This window comes from Empidonax traillii, unplaced genomic scaffold (genome assembly GCF_003031625.1).
Source record: "Empidonax traillii isolate 1590-97213 ecotype Southwest subspecies unplaced genomic scaffold, ASM303162v1 scaffold378:size984864, whole genome shotgun sequence".
Taxonomy (NCBI): domain Eukaryota; kingdom Metazoa; phylum Chordata; class Aves; order Passeriformes; family Tyrannidae; genus Empidonax; species Empidonax traillii.
The window spans coordinates 847491-862555 of NW_020955571.1; the positions used below are offsets into that span (position 1 = coordinate 847491).

Genomic DNA, 15065 nt, shown 5'->3' on the forward strand with positions numbered 1-15065 from the left:
CCTTGCAGTGGGTGTGCATGAATGGAGGTGAAGGTGAAGGCTCCTCTATTACTGATTCTCTGAATATTGCCAGTCCATAGGATTGTGTTGCCTTTCGTTCATAATATGGAAGGCATAAAGTCACCACAGCAGAAGACCTAAGAAAGTGTTATGATTAAACTCGTAACACGGGTTCTGGCAAAGAGCTCCTACAGATGCTTGGGAAAACACTGAGGAAACGTCCCAACCATACTCAAACATCCCATTTCCCAAGCTTCCAACCTGCAGCAGTGCTGAACATATTCCTGCAAGTGGAAGCTCTGGGAGATCTGATATGAAATACTAAAGAATGTCACAAGCCCTTCTTTTCTTAAGAAAAAAGATACCTGTATTTCAGCTCAGACTTTTCAAAATTATTAGAAATATTTTAAGAACATTCCCTATTAAGGACATATGCCATCATTTTTCACCTTTGCCATGTGATGTCTAATCTAAACCTACTCTCTTTCAGTTTGAAGCCATTCCCCCGTGTCCTGTCACTACATGCCCTGGTAAAACCTCCCTCTCCACCTTTCCTGTAGGCTCCCTTGAGGTACCAGAAGGCCACAATTAGGTCACCCTGAAGCCTTCTGTTTTCCAGGCTGAACAGTTCCAATGCTCTCAGCCTTTCCTCATAAGAGAGGTACTTCATCCCTCTAATCAATTTGGTAGCCTTCCTCTGGACTCACTCCAACAGGTCGGTATCCTTCCTGTGCTGGGGACCTCATCTAGCAGTCTCAGGCCAGGGCAGAAGCACACTGGAGGTCGCGCTCAGTGAGAATAAAAAAGATGATTCTTGCCCAGAAAGTCACATTTAAGTATAAAAAAATTGTCCAGTAACTGGATATGGATGGTTGACAAGGAAGTAGGAGGAAACAAAGAGACAGCATCAGTCAACACAAGCGGTAGTGGCTATAACACATGACTAACCTACTTTTTTTTTTTTTTTTCAGGGATTATGGCAGAGGAGATTTTAAGAAGGGATTTAAAAGGAGAAAATGAGGTTAAGTGTGTTGATGTCTGCCCACAGCTCATCCTTAACTTCAACGTAGCAATGAATAAAGCCCACAGATGCTGTTTTGAATACACAGCAGGGCAGTGACAAAGTTGATATTGCAGGTGAACTGGAGGGCTGTGTGGACGGATGGGCCAGCAGGCCTTTGGATATGAAATGAGACTGCTTCTTGCTATCATTATTATAAGACAGAAATGCTCACAAGAAAACAAATTTCTTTTAACAGCAGGTTTGAACAAGGTAAAAGGTACACAAGCTGTATGTGGGGACATGCTTGGCAGTGGACTAAGGGGGGCACTGCTTCATGGCCACAGGCACCTCTAGGGCTGGTTCCCAAACACCTCTCAGTCACAGAGATCTCTGGAGGAAGAGGCACACCTTACTCAACAACTCTCACAGTTTACTTTTTAAGACCAGGGCATCATTAACTATGTTGGTTGTTATAGTGAGTTACTATCTTCTAGTGACTCCTAAAATATCTATATGCAACAGTTGGGAACTTCTGTGTTCCATAGCTAATTTGGTTTTTTATAAATTGATTTACATATGTACTTGCTATTTAATTCTGTTAGAAAATAGTTAAGGTAGTATTTTTTCTGTCACCTCCTTAGTTCACCCATTTACCAAGTTAAAAGAGCAGCAGCTAAGGGGTCAATTTGAGCTCAGTAGCAAACTTTGGTCTTAAAACACATTTGCCTGTCAGCAGATGATAGTCTCAACATCAGTGCAGCATATTATCCAACTGACCCATGAGATGGACTAGTATCTGCCCTCCTCTTACTAAGGCTCTGAAAATATCTCTTTGTTTGGTAAGGCTACGTGTTTTACCAAAGATATGTTGGCATTAGGTAAATTATTCTCTAGAGAACAGAAAGGTAAAAAATAAAAAAAGGCAATAGACATCACCTTCCCATACAACACCTTTTTAAAAGTGGTTTCCAAATCAACAACTTTTCATCAAAGGTTCCAGCAAAGCATCAGAAGAAATTAATTTTAGGAACACAACAACATCACAAAATTAAGAAAACTCTCTGAGATGTGCTGTACTGCTTTCACACAAAACTTAACAACAAAATGCCTGTTAAAAATATGGTCTATCTTTATTTTGCTTAGTGCTCCTCACTATGCTCTAAAAATTAGTAAGAATCACCATCTAATGGAAAGCCAGTCGTTAACATACTGGCTTGCTATGTATCACTGGCATAAATCACTATAGGCTGGAAAAACACACTGAGTCCCAGCATCCTGATAACATGAATACTGTGTACCATCCAGCCCAGTCTTTCATCTGTTGTGAGTGATTCCACCAAGCAGCACCTGGCTCAAGGAATGTTTTCCAGGCTCCACAGGGCTGACATCCACACTGGCTCAAAGGGAGATGATGTGCTCATGTGAACACCCAGCTGCTCAGAAAGGAACTCAACATGCACGTGTCAGCCTGAAACTGAATTCCACCCCACAACTAGGTACTTACACTCCCTTCACGCTACAGCATCTTTTAAACTTTTTATAAGGTGCAATTTACTTTAAAATAAAATAAGCCTCCAAAATAAGTTAAATAAACCATGTCCTAAAAGTAGCCACTTCCCTCCACTAACTAGAAGAGAGCCTTGGGTGACCAGCTCTGGTGCATACATCCTCCATCTGAGTGTCCTGAAGAGCACTCGGGGCTGGCGAAGCAGAAAATGAGTGTATTCATGTTTTAATGCTTTATCTGGGGGTGGGTACTCTTCTGCTCTCACAAGCAGAGTTATGCTCCTGACAATGGTAATGACAAAAGCAAATTAAGAAAACAGAGTTTAGAGAGGCAGAGAGATGCAGTTGAGCTTTTGATGAACAAACCTCATTAACTGACTGGCTACCAGCTATCTAAATAGATTAAAAGAATTATTATTACAACTGTGGTTTAATAGTTTGGAAAAGTGACATTTAAAGTCACTACGTAACGTTCAGTCATCTGTAATGCTATGCAGTAAATTTGTTATTTGAAACCTACTAGTAAATACATGGTAACTCTTGCAAGTCAATAGCAGCATTCAAAAGTATTGGCAAGAACAAATACAAATGCATCCATTTTTTTGGAAATTAACTATTTTTATGACTTCATGTTTTCATCAGATGGCAACTATAAAAAATGTGTCCACTACAACATGTGTAATAGCCCAGAAAAATGTTATTTTTACTACACTTTCTTCAAAATGAAATTACATTTTCAAATCCATGAAAGACAGGCATATGAAACACACTGCAATGCTTTCCCAATGCCATCATATGTCAGAACACTAAACGTGAAAGTTCATAAATCTGATTTCCTAGAACATACCAGTGAGGTATTGCAGTTTTCTCTTCTTTTCAAAGCCCTACCATTTCCTGGGGAAAAAAAAATACAAACATCTGCACATTTCAGGCACTCCTACTTATTCTGGATAGACGCAGATTACGCTGTCCTAGTTGAGTGATTTAAAATCGCATTTATCGTGATGTTTCACGATTGAAGAAGTCAAAGCCTTCCCCAGGGAAAACAACTGTAAGGTGCTCTGCAGACCAGTTTAAGGAATACGTGTGAATTTAGCTTCATGAGGTTAATGTGTGCCTTGGTTTCACTGTAAATAACACAACCTTCTTATTAACCAAGAGAAAGACAATAATTTTCAGGTCTATAGAGTAGAAATGAATTAGTTTCTTACACTTCCCCTCCCCACTCAAAATATGCAAAGCAAACTTTGAAATTCCCCACCCCATATATATCAAAGAACATTCAGGTTCAAAGTCAAGTCCTAGAAAGTCAAGAAATGCCAGAACAAATTTAGTTCAGGTCCCTTGTGCTTATACATTAAGATGAAATATTTAATTACATGATGGCATGCTATTTTCTGACTGCATTATCTGCATTTTAAAGAACAAGAAACAAATTCCATAGTGGCCTGACTGGACCAGATGTTTGACTGTCCATCTCATTTCAGATATAATACTTCAATAGTTATTTATCTTGCTGAGAGAAGTATAAGGGCAGATGAAAATTTTCCAAAGATTACCTGTGAGTTTGATTTACCTTTTTAGTAGAAAAAGCTTTGTTGGAAATAAAATATATGTTCCCCCAGCAAATACTGCTTGCTAGTATGCTGTGATCTAATTTTGAATGAACAAAAACCAGAACAAATCTCATTTTGCCTGACTTTTTTTCGAACAGGTCTATCACAATGACTAGCTTATCAAAATATTTCAATTCACATTCTAAAAATACCAGCTATTTATTATTTTAATCTGCTGTACAGACATCAGTCTAACACTCAATTAGAGTGCTGATGAATCACGCACATTTTGGGAATATCTGGGCTCTCTGAACAACGTTTGGGTACTAAATCTTTATTGATAGAAATATCTTACTTCCAACAGAAATCTACATACAAATGTGCAAATCAGGGCTAGAGCAGCAAGATGGTGTTATGGCTAAGAGGCTAGTTGCCTTCAGTGCCTACTTCCACCTTGGCTCGGGGACTTGGAATAAAGATGAATGAAAATTTAGGCCAGCAGTTTTAATAGTAACTATTTGTTATTTAAATTTCCTGTTCCACACTGAATGATTGCGAGAATGTGTGCTCAGAATTAAAAGGCTGTTCTTTAGCATCAGCACATTGATTTCTTGGGGTCCTTGCAAAGCTTTTTACATTGTTTCTGGACCACAGCTCTACACCCCTCTAACTGCCTGTCAGACATCATTTCTGCTTTATGAATAAATAATATGATGCCCAGGGGAAACGTTGGGCTAAGACAAAAAAATCAATATGTGTCTAGCACATATTAGGCAGTTGTTCAGCTGAAGTCTGTCTCAAATAAGTGGAGTAATTTTAATAACAAAACAAATTATTTCTACACTGAGCTTAAAAGAGGGCTATTGAAAAAGCACTACCACTATGTCACTGTGTCTCCTATTTTAAGATTAATAATATTATCCTCCTAAAATATGAATAATTCCGATTGCAAAGTATTTGGTGATTATTTCTCTACAAATTTCAAATATTCATGTTACAGAAAAATGGTAGTAAGTGATTTTTTACTCTGTTCCTCTTGGAGTAGTGCTGGTGCACATCTGCATAGTAAAGCTGTTATTAGAAATGACATTTTTTATTTTAAAAACATCTTCCAAAATTGCCTCTTTTTTTTTTTTTTTTTTTTTTTTTTGCAGAGGGCCTGGGATCAAAAGTGAAACAAAAGCAGGGTAAATTAATCATTCATGCAGCTCTATAATCATCCTAGTCTTTCCTGCAACATAAACCTATTTTTGCAGCAGGCACAGTTCTTGGTTCCTGTGTTCAGACACCCACCACCCACAGATGCAAACCCATCGCAGGAATGTTTGAATCGCTCCACTTCTACAGGACTGGTCCAAATAAACAAGCCTAACTCCTGTCACGAGGCAGCTCTTAAATTCCTTTGCCTTATGTCTGAGAAGGGCTGGTTATGTTAAACATACCATACAGCAAGCACCATCATAGCAATCGCTGCTCACTTGCTTTACCACACCTTATCAAAGGTGCATTTGCACAAGCTCGTCTCCTACACCTCCTTCCTTCCACATGTCCTTCACCACCAGGAAAGTTCAGGCTGTGCCAGGCAGCAGCACTTGGCCCCTGATGACAGCACATCACCTCCCTTCCCTGTTCATGGAAGGGCAGTGGGGCTGAAGTCTCACTGATCCTCTCTTCTTCAAAAATAACGCATTCCCACCATGTTCCTTGAAAACATAGACCTCATGCTGGAAAACTGCGAGGAGACAGACAGGTTATTTTGGGACAGGGGGCAAGCTGCCAGTGCTACTAGCAACCCTGAAAGCCACATGCACCCCAGGCTCAGCAGCACGCCCAGGCAATCAGCAAAAGGGGAAGAAAACGAAGAGGGAAAGGCAAGCTACCACGCTGTAGTCAGACCCATGGATGACCCCTGAGATCCCTGGTTCCAAGTCACCAACATCCAGCCCAGCGAAATCGCTCTCAAAGGGTTTTTTTTTCACCCCCCTGCTGTTATGCAGACCTTTTAGTGCAGATCCTCCCCATGGGAGCATGCTGACAAGGCGGCTCCTCCTGATACATTCAGTATAATGAAAAGCACAAACTTCATGTGTTTATGACCCTTTCAGATTGAGAGGCCGCAGCTGAGTGCCCTTGCCTGGGGGTGCTTACTCCTGCAGGAGAGCTGGCCATCTGGAAGGGCAGTCTAAAGAAAGCAGAGGGAAAACCTGACATCTCGGGGAAGGAAATCTGCAGACGTGCAGAAGCTGCTACTGATGGTGGCGGAGACATGACATGTCTTGAGGCTCACGCAAGCCAACGTGGTGGAGCCCATTAGCATCAAAACCGATAGAAAACACTTTTACCAACCCAAAGAAAGTGAAATGATAAAGACAAGGTGAGAGGGATTTTCAGAAAAAAACCAAAAAATTCCAGCAATCCCAATCGCGAAAAGCCCATTAACAAATAAAAAAGGCCAAAACACCCTCCAAAACCCACAAAGGCAAAAAGACAAGACTCAGGCTGAAACCAGTACGGATTTCTATTTATGCTGAGTATTTACAAACCCCAGGCCCTAGGTGTTAAGTGGGAAACAGCCAGGATGGAAACTGAAAGCAGAAGTGCTACTCCTGAGTAACTTCCAACACAGACAAGCTGCAAATTATACACACCAAACCATGTGTCCTGTGCCCCAAAGTCACACGAGAGAAGTGCCCCTTTATCCCTTCTTGCTGCCTTCCTGCCAAGGGGCACAGCCAGGTCCCTGACAATGCTCCCTCCATCTTCATGAGTGCTCAGGTGCCAGCAAACCCTCTCTGACTGGCACTCAGCTCACACATTTTCCTTCAGCCACAGCCCTCGTTGCCCCTGCCGTGCCAACACCAAGCCAGACAAGCCAGAGCAGAGACACCGGGAACACAGGCAGACCAGGGTGATGTCCAGCCGCAGCCACCACACGTGTGAAACAAACCAGTCCTGCGTGTTCTTGAAAGACATAAGTTGCAGGGGAGGGACCTACAAACACTTCAGCTGTTCTGCTATAGAGACCCACCCGAGAGACCTCAGCCCTGCTCTTCACTCCTAACCACCCCTACAAGAGCAAATCTGTGTTAGACACCAATCCACTGCTTCTAACAAAATGACTGCACAACAGGCATTTCTGCCAGTCCCCAGGGGACAGGACCCACTTGACCTTAGACACTTGAGCAATGACCACTCGACTTGCACTTTCTCATCCTTTCTACACTATTTAAATGAGTAATTATGCTTCCTCAAACTGACTGGCTGTAACCTCTTGACTGTAATGCTGAGAGCCTTACTAACCTCAGGGAGGAACCCCTCGGTGAAACACCCAAACACATCTATGAGTGCAGTGCCTGGAGATGTGGTTACACACTGACAACCTGACTGGATAAATGAAGTCCTCAATTCAGCAACCTCCTTTATCATCGGTCACACTTGCCTTCCCCGCCTCCATCTCAAGGCATTTCCTTTGGCCACTCTCTAAACCCTCATGGGTCAAGTAATCTATGGAAAGGTTGGTTGTTTTTTACACAGTCCAAAACCTGCCAGGCTAAAGTTTGATACTATTTCACCATCAACCAGCTGGTTGAAAGGATCCTGTCCTCACCTTCCAGCCTCACAGAAGACCAAACAGCTGTTTCTATAAATGGGATCAGAGAAGTACATCTAGATTTCTGAAAGTTCTGCAAGACTCTAGAATCCCAATAAAATCACCATATGTTTGTTGTATTTATGCCCTTCTCATGAGCTCAAAATCCAGGACTGAAGCATCTCTGTACTACAATACAGGTAATAAAATAGAGACTGAGAGAAAGAGTAAATCTGCAGAAACTTATAAAACCAGTTGCTGTAGCTCAGGAAGCATCTGGTCAGACAAGTTGAGGTAACCAAGTATGTTAGCAGAGATGTCCTCTCCATTTTGCAAAGGAAAAGTTAAACCTGTCTGAGGTTAAAAAAATTAAGCTTGTCTAAGTAAACCAAATTTCCTTTAGGAAAAGCTATGAACATGCACCAGGTCAGTTAGCAGAGTGGGGTTACCCTGAAAGTGTTTTGTTTGTATTGTTACCAATATGCCATAATAAAGACCACCTGCTTAGTATGCAGAAGCCAAGAACCGATTCCCCATAAAGTTTCAATGCTACCACTGTCCTAAGAAAAGGACTTGAAATCTTAGTAATATTTCTCAACTCGGGCACAAATTGTGTGTGTGTTACATAAAACCAAGTCAGGTCCAGTTTGGTACCGTATCATCACATGTTAGTAAAAGCCACCTAGCAAGGGCTGGGACACTTGGAATAAAAGATAACTGCAGTGTTTGAAAATTCACCCTCTGCCAAGTGTTGGGAATTGTTCATTATTGAAGTAGCAACCCAATATATATTTGATGTTACTCAAATCTCACCAGACCTCCAGTAAATGAAATAAGCAACACCAGTCTACATCCTGAAGTCTGGATCTTGTTGATCTCCACACCGAAGTACCAGCTATGCTCTGCAGACTGCACGCCCACGCTAATTTCCTAACCAATGCAACCTTTCTGCACCCACTGCAGTGGGATAGCTTTTTGTAACTTGAAAATGAAGTATGAACCCCCAGCAGTCTATTTTGTTTCATTTCTGTATATACCCATGTGACCTCATTAGCTATATGCTTGTAAAAGAGGCTTTGAAATGAGCAAATTGATGTACAGATCTGCAGCATCTACCACAACTGCAACAGCAGAAACAGCTTTTAGGAACCTGCCAAAGCCAGCTAAGATGGTGATTTCCAATGAGGTGGTTGGTCATCGCTTTGCCTGACCAAAACATATACACTGGCCAAATCTACCATCACCTGGGGCAGGAAAGCCTGTGCCAGTGCTGCAGGACACATGACGCCTCTCACAGAGTTTCAGAAGACAATCAGCTAGAAGACTGGGATGCTGAGGGGTAAGGAAAGACTTCCTGAATGACCGTATACAAACCCATATTCAGCTGATTTTACCATTCAGCTGGGACTGGTAGTGCTGCCTTTTTAAGACGCAAAAACAACAACTGCATTTTCAAGATGTACGACAGCTTTATTTTATTCATGCACACTCGCACACAGCTCATCTTGGATCACAAAGTTGTAAACAACAGCTTCTGTAAAATCTATTTGTAACATTGTTGCTACCCAGTTTAATTGCTTAGCAGTGGCACTTTCATAAATTACAGAGGTCTTCAGAAAACCAAACTAAAGCCAAGCTGACCAGCACAGGAAACAGAAAGCAGTTGCATAAACAGTTATCTTGGAGTCTCTGTAGGGCTTGATGTTCAAGTGAGATACAGTACTGACAAACCTTCCTTCTAGGCAAAAAAAAAAAAATTCACAATTTTGAATTCAACTATGCCACACAATAAGAATATGACAATATATATTATTCTCTGGTTCATCAAATTTAAAATCATATCCAGAGAAAAATACTTTGGGAAAAGGTGTTCTTCCCATTTTTAAAATACCCAGGAGGAACTAATACAGTCTTTAAACTCCTTTTTATTATTTTTGTCTGTAAACTATCTTTTGGCTTTCAAAGATCCAATAAAGAAGTTAGGCTGAGAATTAGGATATTTTTATTGTCTCACCTAAGCAATGTTGCCAGTAATAAGGATTTCATAGACCAAATAAGAATTAAAATGTCCTATATGTAAAGCTGGGGTGGTTTATACTCATCCATTTGACAGTATCTTTAGAGAGATTTCTGTAACTGCTTGGATTTGATGAGTAGAAACTCACTGTTACGTAGTAATTGTATTGGTTTACTTGTCTAAAGAGGGAACATCCAGGTCAGTGATGAGAGATTTACTAGGAATAGAGAGAGGTAAAGAGGGTGCAAATTTTCCCTTACCACCAGCCTTGCAATACATACTTTTATTTACAGGATAACAGAGTGGCCATGTGGTGGCAATTTGCCCTGCAACGCCTACATAATAAAAATGACTAACTTCTTAGATGGCTTTTTTTTTTTTTTTCCCATTGCCTCCATGAAAAATTAACTAACTTGGTTTGTAAATTGACTTAGCTAAAAGAAAGTGCCTTCTGTACCTTGGATGTTTATTTCAGATTTAGAGGGTTGACTTTGTAGGGACGTACCTCAGTGCAGTATTGCAAGACTGGTTTAAACCAAAGTTAGAGCAATAAATAAATTAGGCTCTAAAGTGCTAACCTATAAGATTAGGAAACTTAATTACCACCAAAGTAAGCAGAAATAGGTATAAAATAGATTATTTCTGAAGGAATATGCCCTTTCTTCTATACCATTATTTTCAGTTTCTAAAGCAACTCAAGAAATCAGAGATACTGTCAAACTACCTGACTGTTTAGACCACAGAAGGATTACTGATTCAATTACTTTCCTTTGATGTAAACCCAAATTAAAATCGGGATAAGTACATATTACAACTCAAACTTTTTGCACAATTTTTTTTTTTTTTGAATTTTAGGTAAGCATTAACCAGTTGTTTTGCTCATTCATACCCATGTGTCCCCTCCCCTTACTGGCATACTCCACTAAAAATAAAGCAGTGTATGCTCCTGGAGAACTGTTGCTTAGCTACATTCTCAATTATCACAATGCTGGTCTTACTCGCTCAGTGTCAAGGTCAAAGCAATTGTTTCTTTACTTTAATGATGGAATTTCCTGTTTATAAAAATCTTATCTGTTTCCTACTTGGTAAAATATTGCACATTTCAGTCAATCATTGCTGGGTAGCCCTCCAGAGACACAGTGTGAAAATATAACTAAGCAGTGTTCATTTTTGCCCTTAACAGAGTGGGTTTTTTCCAACTCCACCCCAAATGTCAACTGTCTCACAGTGACACACACAGGCAAACAATTAGACTTTTCCTTCTTTGCTGAGGCCAGGCAAGTATGGCAGAAATTAAGTAGTTGTATATTTATTCTTCCTCCCATGCAATGACATGCAAAAGTAAAGTCTGCAATTTCTAATTAGCATGTCCTGTAGTCAGTATTGTGGGAAGCTAAAGAAAATAACGAATTTCCCCATCACTTTTAAACACAGAAGAACTTTTTGGTTCTTCTTTGCCTTTGAGGGCAGGTGTTTGGCTGCAAAGACTGCAGTTCTCCCCAGGCTAGTCTGGGCTGCTGAATATTTCATAGCCCCTGAGAAACGCAGCTGTAATCAACTTGCAAATAATGAAATGGGCAGCGATTATAGAGCAGAGGTAAAGTGCGCCTTCAGAAAGCATCAGTGCTTTGACTGCTGCTGCAGTCTTGCTGTACCAATTTATCAGGTTATTTGATAAAATAATAATGCTATCAACTATGAAATAAAAATGAATGTTACGCCAGAAAAAATCAGGAACTGTCTCAGGCAGCCAACATGAATAGCAAAGAGAAAAAAATTAGAAAGCATACCAAAGGAATTACATTCAAGACTGAAACTTCATTAAATTTATCAATCACATGCCAGTTACACACATCCATGTTAGGTATTATTAGAAAAGTAAATTTACAGAAGTTACTTAAAGAAGTTTTATAAATATTAAAATAAATCAGAAAAAATATTTAAGAAGCAATAAACATTTTCATCTTAATTAAAGCTTGTAGAGTAACCCATCTGCTGTCTTAATTTCTTTGTAATAGGATCTTGAAGTTTGACATTTGGAACCTTAGCTGTGTAAGGTGTCCCCTCTGTCACTGTTTGGTGCTGGTGAGCACTGAAACACAGCAAAAGACCAGCAGTGGGATTACAGCAATGGCATTTCCTGAAGATATGACATGAGCTATGATTAAGAACTTCATGTTAAAAAATGGGATGGAGCAAGTAGTAGTAATACAGGTAGTAACTGGGTGGATAGCAAGATGTACCTGTGAATTATACAGGGAGGCTCCACAGAAATTCTTCACATCACTTCAGAAAACCTGCTCAAAACATGACTGTTCCTAATCTTCTCCAGGTTTTGAAGGAACAAAGCACAGACTACTTGTACAAACATAAATTAATGTCACAGATGAGGCTCCACTAGTTATGGGGTAAAAGGGGCCAGTTCATATACAGTGATCCATATGGATGGACAGTGAGACAACTACCTGAGTATTTTCTATCAACGATATCTCTACACATCTTTATGAATTTGGATGGAGATGTGACGCAAACTGTCTACCCTGATGAGCGTTGATAAGCATGGATAAGTTGGGAAATGCATAGTCTACATTTATGAAAGGACTACCTCAAATGGCTTTCTCCTAACCTCCTCCAGAGCAAAGGGAATGGTGGCTGAGGCAAATATGGTCTCACAGACATGACTTGTTAACCTCATGGTCTGCTGTGTATCATTAGCACATTCCACTGTACAGCTGGCATCCAAACAGTAAAATAACAGAAAGAACCAAGTATTTCAGTTGTGGGAAATGAAAATTGCTACGTGCTTTGAGAAAGAACCTCTCCATGCAGGAAGTTTTCAATTTATGTCAGTCTAATTATCTTTTACATGTTTCAAAAAGTAGTTTGTAGGAACTCAAAGAATCTAAGCAGACTGTGAAAGAAATATTAATCAAATCGATAAACATATCCTCCTCCTTCAGTCCCTTTGTACTTGCTATCTTCTCTGTAAGGATACTTTGTATTTTCGTTTCTTTCCTCGACAACAACAGATACACAATATGGACAAGGTTAATACTGCCAGAGAATATCTGGGGGAAATCAGCTTTCTCTAACATCCCTAAAATCACCCATCACTCTGAAAGAAAGCTGTGTCTCAGGATGATACTGCACTGGAGTAATTCCTATGCTTTGATAATTAAAGTACTCCTCCTAGTGTTATCTTCCATCTGCCAGAGAAGAGATCACACAGATAGACCTTCCAACCAGATGGAGCCACCAAAAATTCTCTTCATCTATCAGAAAGCTCAAACATAACTAAGATGCCCTCATTCATATTCTCCTACTCTCCCTCCTGCAAATACCCAAAGATAAATTACTCAGACCAACTCCGATTTGGACTTTAAATGTCACAGGCAAATCTTATGTAGCTCATTTTTCCTTTCACTTTTCTTTCCAAGCATGAAAGAATTATTATTAACTCCCTGGGGATCATGTCTTCATTCTACTACCTCAGAAAAAGTACATGATAGACAGACCTTGAACAATATAAGGCCGGTGGAACTGCTCTCCAAGCTTATCCATTAAAAATTCAAAAATCTCCTTCAAGAGCTGTGAACTTTCTGTGGTATCACCAGCCCTTCTCCAGATATCATCATCCCCATCTGGCCCTTCTATAAAATAGTAAGACTGCGGTGATATAGGCTCCTGTAATTTGTGAGGGGTCTTTTGTTTTTCAATTTACAGATACAGAACCAGTCTTGGAGGAAGGATGATTAGGAGATATACAAATGCACATGCAGTCCTGCCATCAAGGGACTCACAAACAATTCAAACTCCTCAACTAACTCTTAAAAACCAGCAAGGCAGGCAGCAGTTCACTGCTCATGCATCACCTCCTTCTTGGACAACTGACTCTTCTGGGAGCCTTGTAAAACTTGCAGCATCATAGTAAATCTTTCCAAGACTACATATTTGCCAACATGTTGTGAAAAAGACCTTTGAAGGCATTTAAAGTCAAATTGGCATTTCCTGATGTGAAGGAGGAGGTGGTGCTGGCAGTGTGCTGCCTGCTACAGCTGTTTGACACTTTCCCCTTTCCAGATAATTTTCAACTGTTAAAAATGCAGCCTCATTCTAAATGTAATTTTGGGAATCTGCACTAAAACAATGCATATGTTTCTGAAAATGAAGCCTAAGAAAAGCACTTTTCACTACCAGAGTTAAAAGGTCTTGTCATCCTTTTTCTTTGAGAAGCTCAAATATTTCTGCTCTTTGAAGACAGAACTCCACATGACCTAGGAAAAAGCTTTATGTCAGAGAGATGCTTTTTACTGCCTTCTGAAAAGAGAAAGGCGTACTCCTGTGAGAACAGAAACAAGAGTAAGGAAATGGAAGAAAAGTAAGGAAAAATAGGGAAAACTGGATGTGGGAAGACGAGTGGTAAGAATAGGCTGGGGAGTCTGGGAGGAAAGCATGACAAAAGAGAGTGAGTCAGTCAATCTAGGCAAAACCTGAGGAGAAAAAAATGGGTGAAAAAGGACAGTGAAATCAGGAATTATTTGACTGAGAACAGAGTGAGCTGAGACCTATCCAACATGTAGCCGGTACAAGGGTAGACTGGCATTGGCTTGGCAGAGACAGGACACATAGCTAAGGAGGCAGCAGAAGAGACCTGAGAGAGAGACTGGATGGGAGACCGGCAACAATAGGGTGTCAAGTGAATGATGGGCAAGTCATGTAAGTCCTTTGGAGCAAAAAGCAAAAATATACAAATTGTGAAGATAGAAAGAGTGGCTGCAGAGTGAAACACACTTACTGGAGCTGTGTGACAAAAACATGAAAGAATAAGGCTTAGGAGAAGACAAGCAACACACAAGTAGAAAGAAACAGGTCTAAGTCAGAAGCAGAAGGTCAGAAGAGACCATCTTCTGGCAGAACTATGCAGAAAAGTCTGTTTCACTAAAGCACATTCCCCTCCAGAGCCAGGTCCATAACGGAGTGCAGGTATGCACACACAGTAAAACATTTGCTTCAGGGACAACTGGACTAGACCATATATTTTTTGCTCTATCTCCTTTCTCATCTGTGCTGGCACCAATAGCACAAAGCAACAGAGTCATAAAATGGACTATGATTACAGGATAGTTCTTTCAAAATATGGAATGGTAACATTCTGTCCCTGTTAAGGATGTGACACCAATTTACATGAGCTATGGATTTTGTTTAAACTGACTTCTTTAAACATGCCAGTGGCTCAGGGGTCTGCCATAGGTAACTTGTAGGTACACAAGCACTCCATTATGCTGTGTTCTCTTTGTGCAATTTAATAGACAGAACTGGTGTGCAGAGCCCAGGAAAAATCACAGTGAGATTTACTTCTTTATTGAAGAAGTTGCAGAAGTAATGCTGCTGATG

General features: G+C 40.3%; 1 protein-coding gene and 1 long non-coding RNA gene across 2 annotated transcripts in view; one reads left to right on the forward strand and one right to left on the reverse strand.

The window, feature by feature from the left end:
- PAG1 (phosphoprotein membrane anchor with glycosphingolipid microdomains 1) overlaps positions 1-15065 on the reverse strand; it is a 103212-nt gene that overhangs the window by 69595 nt on the left and 18552 nt on the right. The window lies entirely within an intron of this gene.
- LOC114062042 overlaps positions 9863-15065 on the forward strand; it is an 11883-nt gene continuing 6680 nt past the window's right edge. Inside the window, exons 1-2 of the long non-coding RNA XR_003572292.1 lie at positions 9863-9873; positions 13878-13882. This is a non-coding gene — a long non-coding RNA (uncharacterized LOC114062042). The remainder of the gene's footprint in view (positions 9874-13877; positions 13883-15065) is intronic.